This window comes from Blennius ocellaris (assembly GCF_963422515.1).
Source record: "Blennius ocellaris genome assembly, chromosome: 15".
In the NCBI taxonomy this organism is placed as follows: domain Eukaryota; kingdom Metazoa; phylum Chordata; class Actinopteri; order Blenniiformes; family Blenniidae; genus Blennius; species Blennius ocellaris.
The window spans coordinates 5,333,039-5,353,944 of NC_137664.1; positions in this window are offsets into that span (position 1 = coordinate 5,333,039).

Genomic DNA, 20,906 nt, shown 5'->3' on the forward strand with positions numbered 1-20,906 from the left:
CTTGAAAAAGGCTCATTTCTACAAAAGCCTTTCATTATATTTTAAACGGCATCCTTTGATTCAGAACAAAAAAAACGGAAGTCCAAAACTGTTTGGTGTCAGACAAAAGCCTGGGTGGTTTACTTACATTGAAAAAAATAACGGAAAACAAATGCATTATTCACATCAGCTGGTGAAGTCGCAATATTCACTCTGAGCAGAAAGTAGATTTTAATTACTCCCTACTGCTTTTAATTTAATAAAATGTGGTTAAAAAAAAAAAGAAAGAAAATTAACTAAAACAGTGAATAGAGCCAAACAAAGCAGTATAGACATGGTAATGCAGATTGATTCTGTTGGTGCGCTAAAACCTCGCCTGCTCGGTCGGAGCTGTGAGGTGCGGCATACTAATATGAAAAAATGCTTTTGAGCTTCAGGGGTCGCAACCTGAGACATTTTAGCCAACCATCCAATCAATTCCAATTATTTTTTTTTTTTTCCATAGTAGCGTTGTCACATTTGCAGTCGCAAAGTGAGAGCAAATTGTTGCATCCGAGAGGGGACAAAGAGGATGTTCGAGGTCGACCCCGACATATTTACAGCCCTGCAGGCATGGTGCACGGCATTTTGGTTTGTTCGTCATTTTACTTTCACAATGGAAAAACTCGAGTTCCGCACCTTAAGGAGTTAACAGCGTTATGTTGCTTACTTCATTTCGATTATTGTTGAGGAGTTTTAATGTTTGAATTTTGGTCCTATAAAGTGTGAGTGAGGGTGTATATGATTTATAGGATTTGCTTGGTGCTGTGATCGTCTGGCAACCAGTACAGGGATATCCTGCCAGTGTCCCATTATCAGGAGTGACGGGCTCCAGCTCCCTGTGATCTTAACTTGGACAATGTGGGAACAGAAAATGCTTCCACTGGAAAAAAAAAAAAATATTACTGTGCAGCAGGCTTCAACGAAGAAAAGTCAACATTCCCTTTGTGAGTTTAAAGATAAAGTGTGTAGTCAGGCTTCCACATACTGAGAAATACTGTGCAAACTGAAAAGAACCGATTCCATCCCTCTAAAAATACTCGGTTAGAAAAGAAGCATGCATGTAAATTAATTTATACGCATACAATCGTGACAGACTGCACAAACTGGATGCACAAAAAACACCTTTTGTTCAAAAATGTTCCACCGCCACAAACAAACAAGGCCGTCTGCAGCAGCGCAGCATTGTGCGGATTAAGAGTCCACAGTGATTGTTTGCCTTTTTAACAGTGTCCTAATTATCATTTAACCCTAATTAACCTGTATGGATAGGAGCCGGGCCTGATTAATCCTGCACATTGTTGGCCCACTGCGGGGTGAGAATCAACTTCCTCATTCACTCTTTAATCAGCTTTCTTCCAAGCAACGCTTAGATTATGTGTATATGGTGTACACACACGCACACACACACACACGCACACGCACACACACGCAAATACACAAAAATCCATTCAGCAACATCACTGTTGGTTCAAGCATCACTCCACAAGGACAGACAGGGTTCGTCTTATTTCCATCCAAACTTTTTCGTCATGCTTTCACTTTTTTTTTTTTTTGGTGGGTGTTTTTTTTTAGCCCTTCTCTGTGGTTTCCTTTGATGGGAAAACATCATTCACTGCTATCAATTCTTCAAATATGAGTTACTTTGATATTATGTGCACATTCATGTTTTGCCATTGGTGTCCCGCAGTTTCTCTTTTCAGTTTTCAGTTTGTTTCAGAATGATGCTTTCATGAGCCGGTGGCTTTATTTTGTAGTTTAAGGCACCAGTGCACCACACATGTATTGGACTCTGCAGAATTGTTTTTGTATCATTTTCTGGACATGGAGTATTGGGTGCATTACATTGCCCTCTGGCTGAGGGAAGAAAAGGAAATAAACAATTCCATAATCAGACCAACAAAATAACACCTGTGCTGCAGAACCACCATGAGACTCAGAACTGCCTATAAAGAAGTCAAAATATGAAATAGATTTTTCATATTATACGTGTGTGTGTGTGCATGCGTGTGTGTATGGGTGTGTGTGTGTGTGTTGAAGATGTTGATTTAGTGAATAAAAGTTTCACCTTTCCCTCTTTGCCATGTTCTTGAAAAGTAACAAAATTGACGAATTTACGAAATGAAGACAAGTGTTACGATAATTAGTTTACATGGTTTAGTACATTTTCTATATACATTTTGACCTTTCTGTTTTCAGGGTGAGCTCACTTTGATCAAACATGTCAGATGAGCACGGGGTCACACTGTAGAGAAATCTGAATGGAATAAACGTTGAAGATGAAGTAGTTCTTATGTTGGACCACTAGTGGGCTATGTTGTTTGTTTTGCTAATAAAACAATACGCCATGACCATTAGCATTGGCGAGTATACAAACATTCGTATGGACAGACCATGATGAATGTAATTCTGGGAGACTCAACTTTAAAACTACCTAGTTCCAGGAGTATATGTGCTGGGAGTCATGTGACTATTGAGGTTGGCGGGGTTCATCTACTCGCGCATGTGCAGAAGACCGGTTTACTGCGGCTGTGGCACTCGTGCACAACAGCATTCAGAAAAGTTGCGTTTTGCCCCATTCACACAGAGACGGAGATGGAGCATGTTCAAAAAGTTTAACCCTGGGAGCCATTTTCAAAAAGTGGCTCTGAGCACCATTGTTGAGTAAACGGACGACCAACATGCAACAAAAGCTTTCTGTTTTTATTCGTAAATAGGGCCTTGAGTCAGGATTGTCAATGACCTTCAATAAACTCTGTGAAGTGCCTGAGCTAAATCTGCATCTGCATTCGGGTTCACCATGATCTGACATGTATTTCTGAAAACACTTAGTGAGACATAGGCTGTGCAGATGAAAAGTTAAAACACCGCTGCCTGCTGTGAGGGGGCGTGGCCTGCAAGGTCCTGGGTTGAGCAAGGTTGTGAGTTCAAGTCTGACCTATTGTCTTTCTGTGTGGAGTTTGCATGTTCTGCCCATGTGTTGGGAGAACACACAAAGAACAGGCAGTCCTGATGGATATTTTGCAATTCAGAAAAAAAATCAGTTTTATCAGAGGAAGATAAAGGTAGCAAGGCTGTCTTATTTGTCTGCTCAAACTCTCAACATACAAGATATTTGTTGATATCTGTTTTATGGCACACGAGGGGGAAAATTTTGTTTCCACCTGTCTTCAAAGTGAGACAAAAGTCTTCCTCCAGTCCAGAGTGGAGCTCACGAGTGAGAAGAACAGATTTGGCTGCAGGCAGGGAGACTCCAAAAAACAAGCAGAGGGTCAAGACAAGACCTACAGACTGGAATGACTTGGGACACACAAACAAGACAAACTGGCAACGACACACATTAGAGCACTGGAATGCACAAGGGAGCGAAGACTAAATGAGGCACAGGTGCACACAATTAGGACAGGAAGCTGGGACGTCGGGGAGTAGAAGGAGGGGAAGCCAAGTCCCCTGAAAGCAGGAAGTATAGAAAATGAACAATGATGAGCACATGACCTTACTGGGATTGCAGTTCTGACACCATAAATAACGTATTTAGAAACAAATATGTGAGTTTGTTTCAAGTTCGTCACTCTTGACCAAACTTTTTGCCTAACTTTATTGTGTATATACTTTTATGCGAGGGCTCGTATCGTATCTCATCGTACGAACTTCCATTTGCACAAAGCGCACGTAACTGTGCCCCACTCTCTTGACAGCATTGCTCCAAAAACTATTGGACAAAGCTAAAAAAAAAATAAATGGAAAAATAATTTCGAGCCAGTCAATGGTTGCACCGCTGAATAACCACAGACTGGTTAAAATTATGTGTCCAATGCTTTTCTATTATTTCAGTGAGAGCATGTCTTCACATTAACTTGCTATCACATCCAAAAAAAAAGGCAACAGGTGATAGGAGGGGGGGGAGACTGAAATTCATTAGAAAGCAATTACTCTGCAGTCACTGGCTGACATTATCAAGCCCCTACATACTGTAACTCTGAAGGCAATATTCCGACAATGACAGTGTATCTATTCCCATATTCCTTTTTTTTTTTTTTTTCCCTTATCTGTCTTGCATTTGTTCAACCATTTGTGCCCCATATGCCCAAATTCAGAGGTTATGAGACATCATGGTCCAATGCCTTGTGGATGATAAGCTTAAACCTGGTCGGTATTACTTCTTTCTTGTGTAACAGATTCCATTCTCCGTCCTTTTTCCATTCTTCTATTTTCCAGCGATTATCTGGGCCCGTGTCACTGTGACAGAGAGCTCGTCAGGGAAGAGCAGGCATCCTTTTCCCCAGCCACATCCTCCGGCTTCTCCGAGCCCAGATGGGATATGTATTCCCTTTGGTACTTTTGGGGTCCGACCCCAGGCCACCTCTCTTTTTCAAGACATAATAACTTCACAAAGGGGTGACAAGCAGACATTTTGCTCAAATGGCTGAGCCACCTCAAGTGAACTGTCGGTGGAAATTTAGTTGATGTTGAAGATGGAGGGATCAAAATTAGTTCTAGTATTTACTTAAAGCCTTAAAGGCTCTCCACGTGATTAAAAACTACTCACGGCACAAAAGAACCTTCACTGCACTGATATTGTGGCTTTTGTATTAATGGTATATATTTTTTGCAACTACCTTTTATTTTTGACTTCATGTTATGACTCTTCTGTGCCACCAAAGACTTTTTAAGAGTTTGAGTTGTGACTGTGAACTCGATTTATGTAGTTCATATGATGATGTGAATAATTTCACAGTGATCTTTAGCTGTGTGTGTATGTACACTATAGCTATAGAGATAATGGTACTTGACCTGTGTTTGTAATGGATTTCACTTATATAGCACCTTACAGGTGCATGAGCAGCCCCAAAGCGCTTTACATTGTTCATCACATTCACCCATTCATCTTCCCACAGCAATGGAGACTGCAGCCATGCAAGGTGTTGTCACTACCAACTGACTCATGCCTGATATACTGTATAACATGTTTTGAATTAGATTTCCTCTTTAAATATACCAAAACTTGTGATTATCACTTGTTGTGTAACTTTTCAAAGCTTTCTGTATTCAACTCAATTCATATCCAACTTTCTGATTATTATTATTTTTTTTCAGCATTTACGCTGAAATAAACAACTTTATTTTTATCGTGGAGGTATATTATAGAACTACCCTCCTACCAAAGATTCACACACATCTCATATATTTACATAAAAACTGAAATTGATCAAAGTAGGTCAAAATGGGTATGGACTTCTTCTATTCCAGTTTATCATTTTCACACAAGAACAGATAGAATTACCAGGTTGGTCAGTCCTGCTTACTTGTTGACAATTAAAAATAAACCATGCTGTTTTAATTGGCAGAGTGGATGCTGCGAAACCACTTTACAGGCCATTAAACTGAGCCTTGCCACAGCTGCATCCTTAATGCTCTGCGGGATTCTCTAAAAATGCTCAACCACTGGTCAGGGGAGTCAAAACCGAGCAGATTCTGATGCATATCAGCAGGATGGTTTTTAGAAAAAAAAAACGGGGCAGGTGAAACTGCCATATTTATTAGACATGCAAATTGGGGTGGGGGGGGTAGCAAAATTAAAAAGTAGGATTTTGTACAAATCTCTGTATATTGGAAAAAAAAAGTTTAATAGTTGGTCAAGAAGTATAAAATATAGCCAACAGTTCCTTAGCAATTAATCATGGACACTCGATGTTACAAGATAAAAATAGAATAAAGCTATGATATTTTTCAGACCATGAGTATAAGTTAGGAGGAGAAACAAATCGAAGTGAAACATTTAGACACCCAAAAAAATATAAAACTTTTGATTTTTATCTTATATTTAAGTATCCACACCTGTCTTTCTTTTTCCACTCTATTAGTCAGTGATGGGAAATATCTCAACCTAAACATGAATGCTCCAATGTGGGTTTTTTTTTAAAGGTGGTGCAACTATTTACTGTCCTTTGTCATTCTACTTCTTATTTTCCTGTTGGGAGTCGTCATCACCAGCCGTCAGCCCCCCTCTGTTTCCTGTATATAATCCTTCCTCACACCAATCGCTCCACCCTGATCTACTTCAAACTTAAATCCAAAGCATAAACAAGTTCCAGCCTGCTTCCAAAATAACTCGATTTGTGTTTCACTGAAGTCTGAATGCAGCGCGAGTCGAAGACCTTGAAACAAACAAGAGATATGAATGGCTTCAGAGGTGCCACATCCTTGCAGCAGCTTATAATTGATGTGCAACGTGGAGGGATTCCTGCAGCTGTTTGCACACTTTTATACTTTTTATAATCTGTTGATGTGCTGTTGATGGAACTGTCACGACAACAATCCAACTACAATGTTTAGCGTTTAGCCCAATGTACAGCCTTGGTGCGGAAGTAGCTTCATATATTATATTTTCAAACACCTGTTCAGCCTATGTTTTGCAACTCCTGGCATAAAACAAACAAGTTTTCAATCTTTTTGTTTCAGACCAGAGTACGGCATTGCGAGTGTGAGCACAACCTAAATCGACAAACTTCCCAATGACTTCCAGATAACCTAAGTTATCCACCAGTGTCTACATTAGACCCATTATTGTCGATGTGATGTATCCCTTTTCACCACCACTAACCTTTTCCTTGCCCTCTTCGTTTTTCTCCCCTTTCCCGCTTTTCATTCTCGCTCTTGCTCTCCTGTCTCTCTCAACGGGCAATTTTCCCCCCATTCACTTTCTCTCTTCTCCTCATGACTCAAGTCACGAGTCATTAGAAAAGCCTGACCTTCTGGGAAAGGTCTTGGGTAAGCAGTGATAAAGTGGGGGCCGACCAATTGAAGAAAGCTACGCTGTAGCACTAAAATAGGTGCAGCTATAGTCCAGAGACCCGACTAATGGTCCTTAACCTCCATGTGCCATTAGCCTGAAATAAAGACTGGAGGGAGGAATACAGACTAGAGGGAAGAGAAAATGTATCCATCCCCTTCTTTACAGTGTCTGACATGAAGAGGTGGATGATATGAACATTAGATATCCTTTATGTTCCTCCGTATTTCTTTTAATAGCCGCTTTGCCCAATGCAATGTTTATTTGCAACGAAGTAAAAAAAATAGAGAAACTGAACTGCAAAGCACTTTTCCCAGAGTCCAATGTTTTATTACATTATCCACAAGTTTAGATGTTAATATATCAACATGTCCTCTATTTGAATATTTTTTTGTTTGTTGGGAGTTTCTTCAAAAACCATCTTGAAGAGAATCAGTAATTCATATCTTTACATTTGCATTAAAAGTCCAGTTTTTAATCTTCACATGAGATTTATTTCAAGTGACTATTCAAGTCTGAAGAAGTGATTCTCATGTGTGGCCTTCGCGAATACAAGTGCATTTCGAAACCCTGAAATGCAAAATAGTCTTTAATTTTTCAGATACATGCCTAAGCACTCATGTAGATTTTATTGCAGGAGGAGCAACTTTGAGAGTCTGTTGCAGAAATGAAGCTCATGAGCTGGAATGCTGCAAAGCATCTGGATACTGAGCCACATAGAAACACGTCAGAACATTGTTGGTAGTTAGGATAAACGAGGAGCTCCTCCTCCAATAGATACGTTTCATGAAATACAAATGATTAAGAAAGGATATTGATGAAACCGATGAAAAAATGTCCATTGCATTATTATTTTCACAAAAAAAAGCACTTATCGATGGTGAACGCAGTGATATTGAAGTAATGTCACTTCATGAGACAATTTCAAACGTTGCTGATCATGTTTAGAACCTTTAGAGTGCTGAGGAAGTAAAAATGCATTATGAGTGCTGAAGGGTGAAATGATCAGTCTGTTTCTGTTTTCATCTTTTATTAACCCACATCAAGTAGCCATACTTCCAGTCCTCCCCAACTTTATTTCATCTCTGATTTTAGATTTTCTTCCTTTGCCTTTGAACTCTTCATATACATTTGATTTTATGTATTTATTTATTTTGATTTCAGTGGATTTGATGTGCTGATGGCGGCAGCGTTGTCAGTCCAAATCCTACCAGTCAAGACACCAGTGCAGGCAGGCTGCTTAGCATATTGTGGCTAATCAATTAACAGTCGCGTTGAGTAATTGAAGTCCAACTTAAACCTAGCAGACCAGAAGTGGGTGTTAGAGGCCTGATCCCATGATGCTATTGATTGCATAAGGGGCATCTAATGTCTTGCTGGAGACTAATGTGTCAGTGTGGTCGTTGATGGGGGTGGGGGTGGTGGGGTTGTTCTCAGGCCGGCCTGTGTGCTCTCATTCCTGGGGTTGATTATTGAATAGCTGTCCATCATTACGGAGCTGGGATGTACAGTGCAGAGCACTGGCACAGGCGGGGGAGCAGATGGTGCCATTTTTTATTAATGACAAACATCACATTATGCTGAGTACACATCAAAACAAGATGCACATATCACATATCACGCCAGTGGGTGGACATATGTAGCCCTTTTCCATAAACTATACATATATCATCCTATGTGTATATGGCAAAGACTTTGAAATACATGCTGGATAAAATGAGGCCTGGCCAGCTTTTCTAATATTTGCAATTACTTGAATAATATATATATTTAGAGTGTTGTGGCCTCAATACGCCCACATTGTGTGGATGTAAAATCTCAGAGAAAAGGGAATGTTTTTTACTTCTCTATTTACCCTCAATTTCTGTCTTCTGCTGTCAAACAAAACAGAGTCCCATGTCATCAGATGTTCTCTTTCACTACTCACTTGGCTTGTAACATCACGGATTTGGAAACGAGCAGGTTTTTGGCCAATAGTTGAGACGACGGTCTATTAATAAACATGGTCACCAGGGCTTGGCTCTGTGAGGACTTAGGACTGTTTGAATCAGTGAAAATCACCCAGAGACACGTGGAAAGCTTTGACTGGGGATAGAAACAGACGGCTTTGCAAACGCTGAGTTGTATAATATGTGAAAGTCTAATCAGAGTGGTTGGAGATTGTAGTGCAGTGGAGGTTGTTGATACATTTTCCACTGTGTTTTTTTTTTCGGCTGTGTGTCGGGGAACAGGATGGACCTGCAGTGTGTGGTGAGTGTGGAAGACTGCATGATGAACATCACCTCACCTCATTGATGTTTACTCTGACAGACTAAAGAAGGCCAGATGTGTTTTTGATGACCTTTTAAGCAAACAGTAACACCAAAACAAAAAGTGAAGTCAGAGAGCTGCATTGTTTCCAAGGTGTATTTGTTGTGCTATTCATCAACATATGGTGCACCATAAGGGGTAAGATCAGGAGAGAAACGTTGCTCTTACAAACCGGCACACTGCTGCTATGGAAACTTGTAACGCTGCGTTCACAGTGGTGGTGTGGCCACATGACCTGTAAATCAGACAAGAAAAAGCAAGAGAGAGAAAAGATTGAATTTTGGCCACAGGTTCACTATTTACACTCTTGCATTTTTATCACAAGCCTAAATTGTTGGTGTTTTGGGGGACTTTTAGGAGTTCAACATGCACAACTGCTAAAAATAAAACAGGAACATTCACAATTTTACAAATGAGCCGACATGAGCCAAACATGTCATGTGTGAGCAAATATCTCAAGACAGGGGCAATTTATTTCACCAAGCTGCTGGAATGCTGCAGCCATCGAACCACATAGTCGACTCAAAGCTCCCCGATATGAATATGTCTAAAAAAAAGCAGTATGTTGAGTGGTTCAGATGAGCTGCTGTTCTTACTCTGCAGCAATTAATTACTTGAATTGTGTGTGCACATATGGTGTGTGTTTGTTTTATCACACGGAGAGCGACGGACAACCAAACACACTCACTTTTACACTTTACAAGACAATTAAACGTCACACATAATCATGTAGTATATGCAAACTCGGCATGCCAACCACTCACCCACCTGCATGAATCATGTGCAGAGGATTCTCTTGAATAATAATTTCTTGCTGACCTTTCCCAATCCCATCAGTGACAACCAAAGGGCCACGTGTGCATCAAGGTGAATTAATTGAAAACACCCACTGTGAGAAAACCTTTCATTCGAGCCAAAATGAGAGCAATTTACAACACATTGTTGTAGTCTCCTGAAATGTGATGCAATTCAGTTTTATTTATACAGTGCCATTTCCACAATGGCTATCTCATGGCACTTTTACAGAGGAGAACCTAATAATCCCATACGAGCGGGCATTAGTGACAGCCGAGAGGAAAACTCTCTTTTGAAAGAAACCCAGATCAGATGGGGGTGGATTTCTGCTGCGAGGGTTCAAGGAATAGGAGAGAGAAGGAGAACAACAAACAAAACGACATCAGACAGCAAGCTAATAAACATTTGCATGACATTGAAACCACAGGTTCAAGTGCAATCAATATGTTCAGACAGAGAATTCCCCCGTTGCTCATCAGCTGGTATAATCTATGGCCCAACTTAGATCTATGTTTAAAATTTTTTATGATATAAAATAAAATCCGTTCAGAATAAATAATGACATCGTTTAAAATTAATTCATCAATCTGTCATTTCGAGGAAGTGTAAAAATGTAGCCGATGTCTGACACTGAATAGTTTAAAAGATGAATATGTACCTGCCTTCCGTACACCATATCGTCTCATGACATGTATTAGCGTATGAATAATACAAGACTAAAGTCAATTGTTATGAAAGTGAAGAAACAGCTCCGCTCCGTTACGCTCACAATCCCACAAGTTAAGCTTTTGTTTGTGTAAAAAGTTTTAGATATTTCAACAGTTGCAGCCAATGCTGGAAGATGAGAAGTAAATCTCCTGCTTCTAATAACAAACACATTGCCTTCAAAAACAATGCCAAAGCACCAAAGGAGTGCATGAAAAGGATCAGAATCAGGGCGAACTCATTATTCTGTGTGGTGGCAGATGCTCTTCCGATGTTGGTGATGCGATAAAACATGAGAACAACTCATTTTTACTACTGACACTCTTTCAAAACTTAAGACATGGACATATTTAACATTTGTTTATTACATTTTCATGCAGAGCACATTCAAGTATTATTGAACGATGTTGGGGAGATTACTTATTTGAAGTGATGATTGTGAAAAGTTGCAAAAGTAATCAGTTCATTCTGTAACAAAGGACACCTTGTGCAGCGATCAATCAAATCATCTTCCTTTTACTTTGTTATGGAATTATTGAATTGAATTTATGTATATGGTGTCCAGTGCTTCATAAAGTAGCATATAACAACTATTTGTGGGAGTAACGTGTTAGTAGTGGAGTTCTGTTTGGTTATTGGCAGCAGTTGCTTTTACCGCATCCTCCTCCATTACAGAGTAATGTTAATAACCCCTCAGCCAAAAGCAGACTTCAGTGAATCGAGCGTTTATTATGTCTCAAAATCTAGAAGAGCTGCAACAACTAAACCGGAGATGAACCTAATGAGTAAATCATGCCACAAACAGATTGAATCAGGACAGACTTTTAGTCTTGGAAAAGAAATCTGTCCAAATCCTGGCCATATCCCAAAATATTTATTGATCCTTTCTGTTTGCGATAATCCAGGACTGTTCCTGATGGCTCCGTAACTCAATGACCGATATAAGCAACGCAAAAATGGACAAATTCACTTTTCAATCATTTGTTGACCCGATGAACGGCCAGTCTCTTCACAAGCCTGTAATTCATCCAACATTTATGGCGATAAAAGAACATGTTTTCTTTTTTTTCACTTTTGCTCAGGACTAGTGATTTAGATTAAAATTTAAATGCCAAACCTTTTGGGGGTGAGGTGGTTCCATTTTTAAAATTCTTCTTGACACGACTTAGTCTCAATAATCAGACCCCAAAATGTGTCATGCTGCGGTGCCCTCCTGAAGCTCTGTGGGGTCCCAGGGGAACGCCTTGCCCCACACTTTTAGAACCACACCGTGAGACTGACCTACACAGTCCTGACGGCTCAACTGATGTGTCACAACAACTCTAAAATAATAATGTGCACGTTAGTTAGACAGCTTAACGAAAACAGACAATTACAAAAAAAAGAAAACCATCACTGTTGCAGCAGGTTGTTACTCTTTTTAATTGCTGTAACTAGTCATGGTCGCATTGATTTTCAAGAACTCGCTTAAATATTCCACAATACCATCAGCCATGCCAGTAACCTGACTAAAAACAGCCCCGCATTTGAACAATCTCTCCTCTGAGTCTTTTTAAGACTTTGATTTTATCTCGTTTGATGTTGTCTTTGTGAAGTTTCCATGAAATAATTATTGACCAGTTAACCGGCTTCATATTTTATCAAATGCACTATATTTGACCTTTTTTTTTTTCACACTCTCAACCAAACCGGTTTGTTGGGGGCAAAGAAAACAAAACAACTCATGTTAAATGGGAAACAAACAAAAAAAAAAAGGGTTTGCGGGGGAGAGTGTGACCTTGGCTCTGCTTCCTACGACACGGGCTATCAATAGTTGTCGCAGGAGTAGAAGAACATATGCGGTGATCTGATCAAAGCCTGGTTGTAGGTTAATTAGTGCTCACATCAAAGGCTGGATTCTTAGGAGAGAGGCTTCACATCACCACATGGTCGACACGTGGTGGTTCCCCAAGCATTTTCTCCTCTGCTGCTTTTCCCTTGACCAACATGCACATTTGCATCATTGCATAAGATTTTGGTCTAATGTTTTTTTTTGAGTTTTTTTTTTTTTATAGTCCTCGCTCTGTGTTGTCGTGATATTAAGGAATTTCTTCAATATTCCCAGCAGCTTGGCTTTAACATTAAAGGGAGGCACATATAGCACAGTATAGTGGTTTTTTTTTTCCCTTTTACACCAAACAACAAGAGTGCTTTCTGCATCGCAGATCAATCTAATGAAAACAAGGTACTTCTTCTCCCCACACGGCTTGCCACCAGACTTTATGTAAACTCCGTTAAAACAGCAGGAAAAATGTAATTAGTGTTAGGCATCAGTAAGCGTCAGCTCAGCAGTACTTTACTTTTTTTTTTTTTTTTTAAACTCTGCCTGTCGATCACACCTCTTCAGTTGAAAGTGGGGAGGGATAAAACTTCCCAAAGATGTTGCAGAGGTAAAAAAAAAAAAAAAAAAAAAAGTATTTAAAACCTACACACACCACACTGCTACTTGGACTCCAGCATTAACAGACGCAAAGCTTCCGTCGTAGCATGCTTATGTATTCCTCCCTAGTGTTTTGAAGACCAGTATAATAGCAATAATATATGCACTCCCTCACACTGCGGTCATTTATTATACTGTGGCTTTTTTTTTTTTTTTTTTTTTACTGCTTATGAACAATTTCATTAATGCATCTAATATTCAGCAGGCAGTCATCAATATATAAAGCCTGAGTTAATCTTACCGTGTACCTCACATTGAGTGATTGCCTTGTCTTCTGTACACTAAGTGAATTAATTACGGAGTCTCATGTTAGCTACCTGAGAAGAGAAGAAAAAAAAGGATTTTAGAAAGCTGATAAAGATGCGTTGTACAGTCCATTAGAGACAAATCATGGACCCGATTTGAATCCTATGATTAATAAGCATGCTGATGAACATAGGAATAGTAAAGAATGTGAGATTCAATTTTAGGACCTCTGGTGTGTGCCGCATGAATATCAACTAATGACGATCAAACGTTCAGTTGGCAGGACCAAGCTGCTCTACGTTTTTGGCATATGCGTATACGCATCCCTGCACTCTTTGAAATTCATGACAGTGTTAAGGCCCCTGGATTTAATTAAACCAATTCAGGCGCGGTGGTGAACTGGATTGGTTAAAGCAGCGCTCTGGAACAAGGAAAAGCAAACTGGGAGGTCACAGAAGCAGGGAAGCCTGTGCTGCTAAAGCACTGATAAAAGCATAGTTGATGGAGTTGTGGCACAATAAGAAGATGAGAGCAAATGGCACTGAAAGGAAATAAATTGCAGAGGATTAATCTTTGAATATGAAAGTAACTCAGTTTTTTTTTTTTTCTTCTTTTTCTCTCTCTCTCTCTCTCTCCCCTGATAAATATAGCATATTGTTGTCATTGCCACTTTGGGTCCAGTAAACTATCACAGTTATGTTTGCTTATTTCTTCCTCTCTCCTCAGAGCTGAAACATTTAAATGAAATGTTTGCCCTGGTCCCTGCACATAAGCTTCTTGTGTGATTGCAGAGAATTCTGCTAATGCAACTGCTAGTATATTTTCAGGAGCGTGAAGAACATCTTGTCGCATGGCTCTCAGTCACCCAATTTTCTGGGATGATTTTTTTTTTCTTCCTCTCTCTCTTTCCACTAAAACTACACAAGGATTGACAGTCAGATTTACAACTGACTATTTATTAAAACCCTTAACCAATCTCAAGCTTTGAAATATTGCAGTAACAACATGGCGGTGGTCTGTTTTTGGCTTCATGTGCACGTGAAAAGATATTAATATTCGCACTGTAGTGGCTATTGATAGATAAAATGTGTTTTCATCAGAGTCAAAAATGTGATTAGATCACCTTCTATTGATCTTTTTAGGACAAAACTGTCAAGAAAATACTTGTTCCAGCAGCATATAAAGAAATATATATGCTTCTCTAGTTGTTGAATATGGTTTGGATACAGCTCCTTCACATCCTCTGTCCTAATACGACCCCAGTTGTCCAGTCCAATTGGAACATGAGACGAAGAAATTCCTCCATCTGTTGGTCCTACACTTGAAAAACATCAGTCTGCTACGGAGCAGGCGCGTGTGTGTTATTACACTATTTAGGTCTCGTTTCATGCTGGTTGGCGTAGCGACTTCACATGTATTTACCGACGCTAATGCAGCCGTTCAAATGCCACGCGCATGCTCAAGATGTTCATGTTTACATGAAGGCTGACTGATAACGCAGTCAGGTTCAGAGCGACGACATGACAACAGGCAATACTGCTTACCCGGGCGTCTATTCTCAATAGCTATAATTTGAAAATACAATAGCTTTAATTCCTTTTTTTTCTTGTGACATAAACTGAACTGTGCTGGAGCTACCCTCAGACGCTAAACATTTGTACCAAGTGTCTGTAGCTGTCTGCCAGCTGTGATTTACTTTGTAACAGATCAGACAGGGGATCAGTGGTATCGTACATCAATAATTCACACACCGATTATGAGGGTGTCTGCTGTCTTGTTTTTAGTTTTTTTTTTCCTTTTTAAAGTCACATCATTTCAACATCTCAACTGAGTTATCTCTGCGTAAAACAAGTGATCATCATTAGTGTTTTGGTGTGTAATTGCTAATATCTACTACCTTCATGCAATAGATGTTTGTGTGTGCGTGCGTGCGTGCGTGCGTGCGTGCGTGTGTGTGTGTGTGTGTGTGTGTGTGTGTGTGTGTGTGTGTGTGTGTGTGTGTGTGTGTGTGTGTGTGTGTGTGTGTGTGTGTTTTTCCACTCAACCTGCCTCACCTCATCTCACCTGTCACACCTCACATCTCTCTGAAGATGGAGAAGGCCATTCTCAAAGATTGGGGGGATCTCAAAACAAGGTCCTCGTATGAACAGGGTTTAATATATTGTTATGCTCAGTTCAGGCAAAGTAAAAAACGGAGGAGCTTCTCATTTGTACAATCGCAAAGTTTTATTCACATATTTGTTGTGAAAGTGTTTCAACTATCCATTGTTTTTTTTTTTTTTGTTACCCAAAGTGCCACAATGAAATACCTGCCTTCACCAAATATTATGTGAATTTTTTGAATAGCCTGTAGGCATTATTACATATGTATGTGTCCTTTTGAAGACAGCATTTGAGCAAGAGGGCTGCATTGTATTACATTTTTCCCAAAACACTGCATCGTTATCAAAGTTAGATTTCAGTACATGTGCAGCAACATCTGTTCAGCATGAGTTTGGTTCATACAAATGTCTTCATAAATGCGAAGTGAATCGGACTAAATAGCAACGCTGCTTGGTTCTGGAGCATAGAATCACACTGCAAGCGTGAGCATCATCCTCAATATGCATTTGATATCTCCATGATTTAATATTTATTTTCTCCAAACCTCGATCCTGACATAATAATGTGGTTGAAGAAACATTTTTCAGGGCCAATCTCAATTCTACCCCTTAGCCCTACCCCTTACCCTTTGAATTGCGTGTTCACGAGAGTCTCAGGGGTGTCCTATTTCACTAGTGCGCAAAGGCGGAGGGGTAAGGGGAAGGGCTATTCACCCCTTGAAACGGAGCATTTACAGATGCACACTTTAAACAGAGGGGTATGAGGACATGGCACCGAAGGACTCGCATTTCACATATAAATGCTTCTAAAGTTATATAAACCTGTTGTGTATGAGGACATGGCGCCGAAGGACTCACATTCCACATATATACGCTTCTAAAGTTATATAAACCTGTTGTGTATGAGGACATGGCGCCGAAGGACTCGCATACCACATATATACGCTTCTAAAGTTATATAAACCTGTTGTGTATGAGGACATGGCGCCGAAGGACTCGCATTCCACATATATACGCTTCTAAAGTTATATAAACCTGTTGTGTATGAGGACATGGCGCCGAAGGACTCGCATTCCACATATATACGCTTCTAAAGTTATATAAACCTGTTGTGTATGAGGACATGGTGCCGAAGGACTCGCATTCCACATGTATACGCTTCTAAAGTTATATAAACCTGTTGTGTTTTATACTAGTAAGAACGGCAGTAGTGCTGCCGTATGTAGCTTCCGTGTGTATTTGTTTCGTGGAGACCGTGTTTATAACATTGTATTATTACACTGTATAGTTCCAAAGTCTTCTAATATGGGTGTTTTGAAAACAGGGACCCCCGAGCAAACAAGGAAGCTCCTCCGCTTTCGCATGGTGAATGAGGAAATATTTCTGAAGTCCAAATACAGCGCACAAACTGAAGTAATCTCAAAGACTTTATCAATATGTCTAAAACAATCTCTAATATGCTACAAACTAGTTTCATATTCTCTACCTCTTCAGAGCTGAAACAGTAGTTTTCCTTTATGTGCGGCATGCAGGTTTGATTCCCATCCACAGCCCTGCACAAGTGTCCTTGAGCAAGACACTGAACCCCAGATTGCTCCCTTGCCACAGCCTCTATTGGTGTGCAAATAGGTGAATGTGATTAATGATGTAACTGCTCACACAATTGAAAAAGTGAAGTCCATTTACCATTTATTTATGAAAAACAAACAACAAATATGCGAGATACTGGCAATCAGCACCTTCCAAAAGCAAAATAGCAGGTAAAGATGAATTTGTGCCAGTTCAATTGTAAAGTAGGCGGTCTTTGTGAAAAACAAAACAAAACAAAAAACCTATACCTTAATTTCGCCCCTTTAAAGCTTTGTCAGCTGCCATCACCTCTGCTCAACATATGATGGTGAATGAAAACCTTTATTACAGATAATATTGTAATGAAAATATAGATTGCAATTTGTGATTATATATCTTTTGATTATTTATCTGATTATTGCACATGATGGTGAAATACTGAAATGGTTAAAAACTAAATGTGGGGACACTATTTACAAAGATGAATGTATCAGCGATAGCCTCCATCTGCACAGAATTCTGCAGCACTACTGCAGGAGTAAGAGTCCAGGCAATATTCTATTTTCCCCGATACCGCCCTTATTTTTTTTTTCCCCATGGCATCAGCCATGAGCAGCCGATCATGCCATACCTGTGGAGTTAACATTCAGCAGGCAACCGCATGTGCTGCAGCAGGGAGGTAGTTTATATCAGCCAGCGCACACTAGTACACTGACGCAATTTACTGTAATTGCCAATGACATTATCTGACACAAAGTATAGCTCCAATCCGTCTCAGCAGATGTTTCTCGAGAGCACGTTTTTGGTCCTTTGCACTCTGCACCCGTCACTTTCCGGAGAGACCTGCCGAGATTGTCTGATGTCAGGAAGTGGTGGCAGAAAGTAAAGGCGGTGATTAGAGGAGGTGCTGAAAGTTGGGTGTTATGGGGTTGGAAATAAACTGCTGTGGTGAAACTCCGCATGCTGGAAATGTTGCATGACAGCCAGTGAAATGCAGATTTCCTCGTTCATCCAGAACATTGTCACTGTAAAAGAAAGGTTTCCATAGGTTTGTTTTTTTGTTTTTTTCTTAATCCTGGTCAGGTCAGAGATGAACGGATTATTTTTTTAGTTTGTCTTTGTGGTTCAGGCCAGATTATTTTAGTAGGATTATAATATGTGGATTGTTGTATCAGTGTGTTGGGGCTGTGGAGGTTGAGCATTGGTTTATTCATTGTGACACACTTTCAAAAATGTGTTTCACAACAATCGTGTAAAACCTGCCGATATTAGTCATAGATGTGGTGTTAAATGATATCAATTCAATTTAATGAGCATTGTATTGTGTCCATTTACACGATATAGCTGTGTTTCACATGAAGTCAAGTTTAGTAAAACAAAAAACTGACGAACATTTACGTAGTTTTAATAATAACAAAATGAGGCTTGTAGTTTAGATTCCACAACAATGACAGGAAACTAAGATCAGTTTTGGAATAGATACATCAATATACTGGATAAAAGGATGATGATATAAATAAAAGCCTGTTCTTCCTGTGTATGCGTAATTTGTTTTTTGTTTTTTTGCTCCAGTTTTCCCTTGCTTTCCAAAACCATACTTTTCAGGGTAATTAGTAACTCTAAACGTATCTGTATAGTCAAAATGTTACCAGTAGGATGGATGGAGAACTGCATGGTGATGTATTGATTAGCACTCACAGCGAGAGAAGAACCCAGGTTGAGGATCTGACTGCACGGTGCGGTGCGTCGGTAGACCTGCTCGTTCAGTTGTTTGAATCTTAATTGTGACACTGTTTGACTTTGTGATCAGCCCTGTGATGGACCGGCAACCTGTCTGACAGAACTGTCTGGATAAATGATAACTAATAAAATGTTATAGCGAGGGCTATTGCTTGACGGCCAGAGAGAATTTAAATGTTTTGCAAGATATTTTATGGAGGGGCTGTTCGATAGTTTTAGGTTCTTCTGCCAATGAAACAAGTCTAAGATGTGAGCAAATGAGATGAGCTTCCATGTTTCTATTATCATCATCCAGTGCCCTGGTTGTCTTATAGTTTATGGACTAAAGATATTAAATGGATCTCGCTCCACAATGAATGTTACATGAGGACAAAGAGCTGGTGTGATTAACTCCCTCACACAATCATGGTGACATTAAGTCACCAAAGTCATATGAAAGGTGTGTTCATCAACCTTTCTGATTCAGTGTCTAATTATCTGATGAATTTATCTGCATTGATAGCCAACCCGTAAAGATTATGTGCATGGCGTTGACACTTTCATAGTTTTGGGGCTGTGACTGAAAATGCCACCTCAGCTCAACGCGGGGTCTTGGTAGATTTTCCAACAGCCTGGAAACAATAAAGTAGCTGAGCCTCCATGCATGTATAATTACAAGTTGGGCCTCTGGTGGTGTTGTAGTTTATGGGCGAAAGATATTAAATGCATCTCAGGTGTGAATGAATGCCACAGGAGAGCAAAGAGAAGGCCTAATTTTTTTGAACACACTCCGACAATAATGGAGACGAAAGCATTAGATCTGGAAAGTCAGATTTTTTGATTAATTCACCCGCATTAACATCCATCCCTAAAGATTATGTATATGACTTCGACAGTTTCATCGTTTCAATACTCATATATTATAATAGGCCCGCAGCTTTATGGGTGTGGGAGTCACATTGAGTTACAGCCTTTCCATAAACAGGTAAAAGTCACTGTTGGGGCCAAATTCCATCATATTGCCTCGATTACACGAGGTGCTGGATTTTTCCTTCATGCCGTAAAGGTTTGCAGCTTCGCGGTGGCACGCTGCATTTTTCAAAACTGCACCATTAGTCATGGGTTGCCTGAATGACTAATGCTCCTGGCTTGATCTGACTCAACCAGTTTGGCACTTCAAAGTCGGATAAAAGGGGGAAAATGTGACTGGAATTTCTTTTTCACGTTTAAGTATTTCTGTTACAGAAATATTTGGGTCGGAAGGACTTTTTCCTACATCGGTCGTTGCGTAATTGTTTAATGTTCTGGATTTCCACAGTTATACATTCACGTTTCTCTCCCGATTTCATTAAATGAAGAAAAAAGACAAATCTGAGTGAGAAAAGCCTTTTGCAGTCGTCTGTCCCTCGCCTGGCGGCAACACCAGGTGCCAGAGTTGCATATCAGTTGGGAGTGGGTCAATTTTCTCCACTGCAGCTGCTGCCCGACAAAGACTGATGAAAGTTAGATATGCAGAGGCAATAGGCGGTGGTCTCACTTCTGACTGATCCTTATCCTTTCTTCAAAGCCCAGGCTTGAGTTCTCTGGCTCAGCTTACATCTCCTAGCTCATAACAGCTGTTCTGTCATGACTCTCAGATTGGGCTCCCTCTCTAATAGCCTCCCGTTCTGCATACAAGTGAAGATTGAGAAGGTCATCTGTTTTATTTTCTCTAGCTCTCCGCAAACGCATCACATTTCAGATCAGGTTTTCTTACTTTTTGTCATTGCGGTAGAGATTTTGTTTTGTTTCGTGTTACCCGATGAATAAATTTGGCCTTCAAATGAAGAACTGACTGGAGTTTGTTGGGAGGGGGGGGTTTCGCCACTTCATATCATCACTAAGTTATATTTAAAGTAAAAGACTTATTCAGACTTTATGATAGAGCCTCACATGCTATTAAATTTAAAGCTTGGGTTTGCATATCATTACAAAATGTGATGTAACATTAATGCAGAAATTATGAGCCCTGATGCAAAGGAATTATAAACCCCACTCTATTCTATAAAAGACTCATGACAAGTTCATTTGAGATACCCTAATTGGCTAATGTTCTCTTTTGAATTACTGTAATCTTGAAGCATAATTTCATTTTACTGAGTTGAACCCGAACACCAATGATGCTGCTGGC